The sequence below is a fragment of the Phoenix dactylifera genome, chromosome 2, assembly GCF_051530095.1.
Source record: "Phoenix dactylifera cultivar Ajwa chromosome 2, Ajwa_hap1_PhDact_Kaust_v1.1, whole genome shotgun sequence".
Classification (NCBI taxonomy): domain Eukaryota; kingdom Viridiplantae; phylum Streptophyta; class Magnoliopsida; order Arecales; family Arecaceae; genus Phoenix; species Phoenix dactylifera.
In genome coordinates, this window is record NC_143191.1 from 52,164,363 (window position 1) to 52,170,362 (window position 6,000).

General features: G+C 37.1%; 1 non-coding gene across 1 annotated transcript; it reads left to right on the plus strand.

Moving 5' to 3' along the window:
• Positions 1-2,255: 2,255 nt before the first annotated feature.
• On the plus strand, positions 2,256-2,362 carry LOC113463630 (small nucleolar RNA R71). The gene has a single exon (XR_003388252.2). It is a non-coding gene; the product is annotated as a small nucleolar RNA R71 (small nucleolar RNA).
• The last annotated feature ends 3,638 nt before the right edge of the window (positions 2,363-6,000 follow it).

Consider the following 6,000-nt stretch of genomic DNA (forward strand, 5'->3'; position numbering starts at 1 on the left):
CTAATTTATTGTTGGCATTTTTAACTACAGTAACACCAGATTTTTTCGGGACCACTTGTGTTGGACTTACCCATTTACTATCTGAAATTGGGTAGATCATACCCGCATCTAGAAGTTTTAGAACTTCTGCCCTAACCACATCCTTCATGTTTGGGTTCAATCGACGTTGAGGTTGACAAGAAGGTTTGGCATCAGCTTCTAGGTGGATTCTATGAGTGCAAATTGAGGGACTAATTCCCTTGATATCAGCAATTGTCCACCCTATTGCTCCCTTATGCTCTTTGAGAATTTCTAATAATTTTAGTTCTTGACTTTGTTCGAGTTGGGATGATATGATCCCAGGAAAAGTCTCTTCTTGACCAAGGTATGCATACTTGAGCTCAGATGGCAAAGGCTTTAACTCAAGTTTAGGTGCTTGAATACTAGATGGTAAAGGACTATTGTTGCGTGTGGGCAATTCTTCAAAACGAGATTTCCACCTATCTGTATCCAACAAAGGAGCTGAACATAATATAGCACTGATTTCTCTAAAGTTTTGGTTGATATCTGTATTTCCGAAATGAGTTAGGCATGTTTCTAAAGGATCAGAAGAAAGAGATGGGACAAGAGCATCTTCTACAATGGAGTCGATTAGATTAACTCCATGAATTTCATCATTTTCGTTGTCATTATCGGGTTGTTTACAAATGTTAAATATATTAAAATCTGTAGTCATATTTTCGAATGACATTTTCATTATTCCATTTCGACAGTTGATCAAAGCATTGGAAGTAGCTAGAAATGGGCGGCCTAAGATGACAGGTATTGGAGTGGTACAGTTCATGACAGGCTGGGTATCTAATACTATGAAGTCGACTGGAAAATAGAATTTATCAATTTGGACAAGTACATCCTCGACTACTCCTCTTGGTATCTTTATAGATCGATCGGCAAGTTGGAGAGTAACCTTGGTGGGTTTTAATTCACCAAGTCCTAACTATTCATAAACTGAATAAGGCAGTAAGTTAACACTTGCACCTAAATCAAGAAGGGCTCGTTGTATCCTGAAGTTTCCTATGATGCAAGATATGGTAGGACAACCAGGATCTTTATATTTAGGTGGGGTGTTGTGTTTGAGAATAGCACTCACCTGTTCAGTTAGAAAAGCTTTCTTTTGTACGTAAAGCTTCCGCTTTATGGTACAAAGATCTTTTAAAAATTTGGCATAAGATGGGATCTGCTTAATGGCATCTAATAAAGGAATATTAATCTTTACTTGTTTAAAGATTTTCAGAATTTCTTGGTCAGGTATTCCCTTTTTAGCTGCAAGCAAGCGTTGAGGGAATGGAGCAACTATCTTGTGATGGGGTATTGGATCATCTTGTTCATTATCATCTTCATCCTTCTTTTCAATAGATTTTTCATGTTTGTCATCTTTTATCGGAATTTCTTTGTTAATTATTTTTCCGCTACGAAGGGTTGTGACAGACTTAACTTGTTCAAATTTTGGTTGGGATGAACTTGCTTCATGGACCTCATGTTGACCCTTTGGGTTAGATTGAGGTTGGGCTGGAAATGTCCCTTTTTCCCTAACATTGAGTTGAGCCTCAATTCTACCTACAGAATTTTTAAGTTCTTGGAGTGATTGCATGGTATTCTGATTTATTTGAGTCTACCCTTGCATGAAGGTTTGCAAAGTATCTTCAAGAGATTTCCTATGTGGTGGCACATAAGGAGTAGGAACAGAATTTCCTTGAGATTCATTGGCAGTGGGTCCATGTCTCCAACTAAAGTTAGGATGGTTCCGCCAATTAGGATTATATGTTTCTGAAAATGGTCTTTTATAAGTAGTGGTGAAATTTGCTTGATCATGTAACACTTCTTGAAAAGCAGGGATTGTAGGACAATCCTTGGTCACATGTACATTACTCTCGCAAATTCCACATATACTTTCAATAATAGTTTGTGCTTTTCCTATATTGGCTTTGCTTAATTCCATGGCTTCAACCTTCCTAGTCAGATTAGCAATTTTTACATTGACATCATTATCATCTTTAATAAGATATATTCCTCCTTTTGCATTAGGTGCTATTTTAGATTTTTCATTTTTATCCGTTGTATCCCAAGCTTGTGCATTTTCTGCTAAAAGATCAAAATAATCCCAGGCTTCATTTGGTTCCTTACTCATGAATTCACCGTTACACATCATTTCTACAAATTGTCTCATATTGGAGGATAAACCATCATAAAAGAAACTAATGACCCTCTAAATTTCATATCCATGATGTGGGCAAGTAAGCAGAAGGTCCTTAAATCTTTCCCAACACTGAAAAAATGTTTCTCCATCTTTTTGTGCAAAGTTCATGATATTTCTTCTAAGTGTGTTTGTTTTATGTGTTGGGAAGAATTTCTTTAAAAATTCTCGTGTCATTTCTTGCCAGGTAGCTATGGTCCTAGGCCTTAAGGAGTGTAACCATGACTTAGCGTTTTCTTTAAAAGAAAAAGGAAATAACTTAAGTTTAACTACCTCTTCAGTGACATCATTGAAATGAAGTGTTGAACACACTTCATCAAATTCTTTCAGAAGCAAATAGGGACTTTCAGAATCAAGTTCGTGAAACATTGGGAGTAATTGGATTATTCCTGGTTTCATGTCAAAAGCTCCCGCAGCAGTAGGAATAACCATACAAGATGGAGTACTGGTCCTAGTGGGTTGTAGATAATCACGAAGCATTCTAATAGGTAAGTCATCTTGAACTTCATTATCTCCCTGATTACTACCATTATCTTCCATTTGATTATTTGAATTTTGAACAATTAAATTTTTATCTCTTGATTCAACTCGAAATAATCTATTCGTTTTATCTCTCTCCCACAACAGCATATACTGAAATTTTATTTTATTTTATATTTATATATATATATATATATATTAATACAAGTACAACCTAAAGAGATCTAAACAATCACTCTAACAAAAAAAATTTAATTAAAATTAAACAAGCATTAAAACATCACCCAACAATTTCTAATGTTTTCCTAAAATTTCTAAACAGGTCCTAACTGGTTTAAAGAGGACACTTAAGCCTCCAATCCGGTCTAGTAACCTTAGTCGACCAGGTAAGCTCCCAAGTAAGTGGAGGGGTCACGATGCGTGTAGCAAAGGTCCCACTTAAAACCCACTTTCCTCGAACAGAAACTGTCTCCCTTCAATCACTTAGAGGGACAAAGCTTGCCTAGACATCGACCGGGCCACAAAGCGAAATTGGTGCAACTTTCAGTGGTCTTCGTCCTATTGAGCTCGAATATCCTTAGGGGCCAACGTCTAGTTGATTTTAATTAGGCTTAGGATATTGATGCACTGGGATGATTTTTGGGCTAAGGACGAGTGATGAAATCCCGACCTTATCTTTTTAATGAGTTCAGCCCTTAGATTATTTTATGCAAATGCTTTATACTATATGCAACAATCAACAAGATTTTTAACATTTTATGTCATGACATTAAATTGCATTTGAATAGTTGATCAAGCAAACTAGCTAAATTATTTTTTTATTTTTAATTTATTTTTTATTATATTTTTTTTTAACAAGAGTAAAATTTTAATATAGGAATTATTAAAATAGGACTAGTATGAACAAAATAGGAAAATTAATTTAAATACTCACGGCCGGAGTTCGTTCACTCCGGAAATCCAAAAATGTGATCTTGATCTTCCTCGTTACTGGTCCTGCTTTGTGTCGCCTTTGAATCTGTAAAGATTTAAAATTTCAGCCGTGTTAAAAATAAAGAAAAATTGAAGAACTAGAAATTAAAAATTAAAATTTGCAGCCTTGTTCTCGTTCGCACGTTGCAAATCCCCGGCAACGGCGCCAAAAACTTGCTACGACTTTAATCTTGCTCTTTTAAAAGAGAAATTAAACGTAGGATACCCCAAGTATAGGGTGTAGCAAAGTAATATTCTCGGTGAGTCTGAGATCGAATCCACAGGGATTTGACAGTGAACAAAAACTAAAGGCTAAATAATATTAGAATTGACAAGGATATAACTAAGGCATCAGGATTCAGCCTAACACTTCATCATGCTTTTCTTAAATTCATCTATTAATCATAATAAAATAGATTTAGTTTTTTTGGGCAGCATTACAGTAATTTTATTTTAAACTACAGGGATTTCTAAGCATCTGTTATACCCGGGAGAAATAACAAATCAAAAAAATATATAAGTTTGAAATAATTTCTATAAATTTACGGCACCATAAATCAAATCAAAAACATTAAAATCCCATTGATGATTAAATGAAATACATGAAGAAAATGCTAGGCTTTTTCTTAGCCTTAGCTAAAAGATATTTAGCTACTCATATGAGATGGAAGCAATTTTATAAAAAGGATTAGCAACGAATAAGTTAAAATAAACATAAATCCTTTCTCCTTTTTATTCAGAAACAGAGCACTCTGTTTCTTTTCCTTTCCTTGCTTCTTCCCTTTCCTCCACCGGATGACTTCTCTCCTTCCTCGCCAGCTGGTTTCTCCCCTTTGGTCCACCGGAAGGATGATGAATCGTGGCCCCCTGGTCACCTCTCTCCTTTCTGGCCTCTCCTCCTTCTCTCCACCGGCTGAGAAGATGGATCGGAAGAGAAGATGCAGACGATTGGCTTCCTTCCTCTTCCGTCGCTGCTGGCCTCCTCCTCTTCCCGAATGGCCTCCGTCGATCCACTCCTGATCCGTGGCCTCCCCTCCCTCCTCCCCTCTCGCCTCTCCCAACTCCTTTTATAGACACCTTCAGCGGTGTGGCTGGGAGATCCGAAAGCAACGCGTCGCCACAAATGCTTGGGACTCTTCCGCTGGAACGCGGATGAGATGCCACGAAGACTTGGGATGCTTCATGGACTATTGGGAAATTGAGAAGACTCCTCAGGTGGCTGATGGGGAGAATGGAATGCGGCTGAAACGCGGACTGTTTGGCTTCGGAAGACATTGACGTTGGGAATTCTTGGCTGGGACGGTTTGATGCTGAAAGCTCTGTTTCGAAACAGAGGAAGTGGGATGGATGAACCGATTGCATGTGCTGGGAGGTCACGGACGGTTGGATTTGTGGATGGCTTTTGTGAATTTAGATGTATGGGACGAGCGAACGAAAAAAATGTCTGGACTTTCCATATAGGCGTGGAATACGCGGAGGCGACGTGGATGAGCTGGGATCTTCATGACGCGGGCACTAATGCTGGCTGAATCAGCTGGACGCAGTGATATGGATTGCATGCGGATGACGGGCAACGTGAGGCTCAGATGAGACGCTAGGGATTTGTTGAGCACGGGCTTCCAGGCATTGAGCTCAAATCCAGCATTATTGGGTCTTTTGAATTACATGCACTCAGACACAAATAAAACATTAATTAATTAATTTTATTAATAAAGATTAGCTATAATACTAATTAAGATAATATGAAAATTTTACTTTTGTACTCTCATCATGAATCAAAGGGATAATACTTCTGACCAACTTAGAAAAATAATTCAGACCACTACATTTTTGTTGCGCACTCTGATTCAAACCACCAAAATTCTTTAAATTCACTAATAACTTTTGATCAAAATACTGCTTATATTATGAACTAAAGAGATTCAAAATTTTAATTTTCAGGTAAAGCCCAAAAGGAACTTTTGATTCTCATCCCTTAATTTACCTTGAGCACATCCATGTAGATTTACCCTCAAGTCAATCGATACATTCAAAACCCTCATATAGGCTAGTTACTATAATTGAATATAAATTCTCTTATCAGTTCAACTAGACGATTCCAAGGCAAACTCAAAGTAAAAATAACTAGACGAATTTTCTTAATGCTCCACCAAATTAGGAGGTTTTAAATCAACACAAATGAGTAAAGCCGACTCAATTATCTCTCCTATAGTTCCTATAGTTTTCTTTATCAAAATCTTTAGCATTTATCAAAAATCTTCCATCAGAACCAGGTAAGCCTCTAAAATTCAAATTCTTCATGCGAATATAGATTT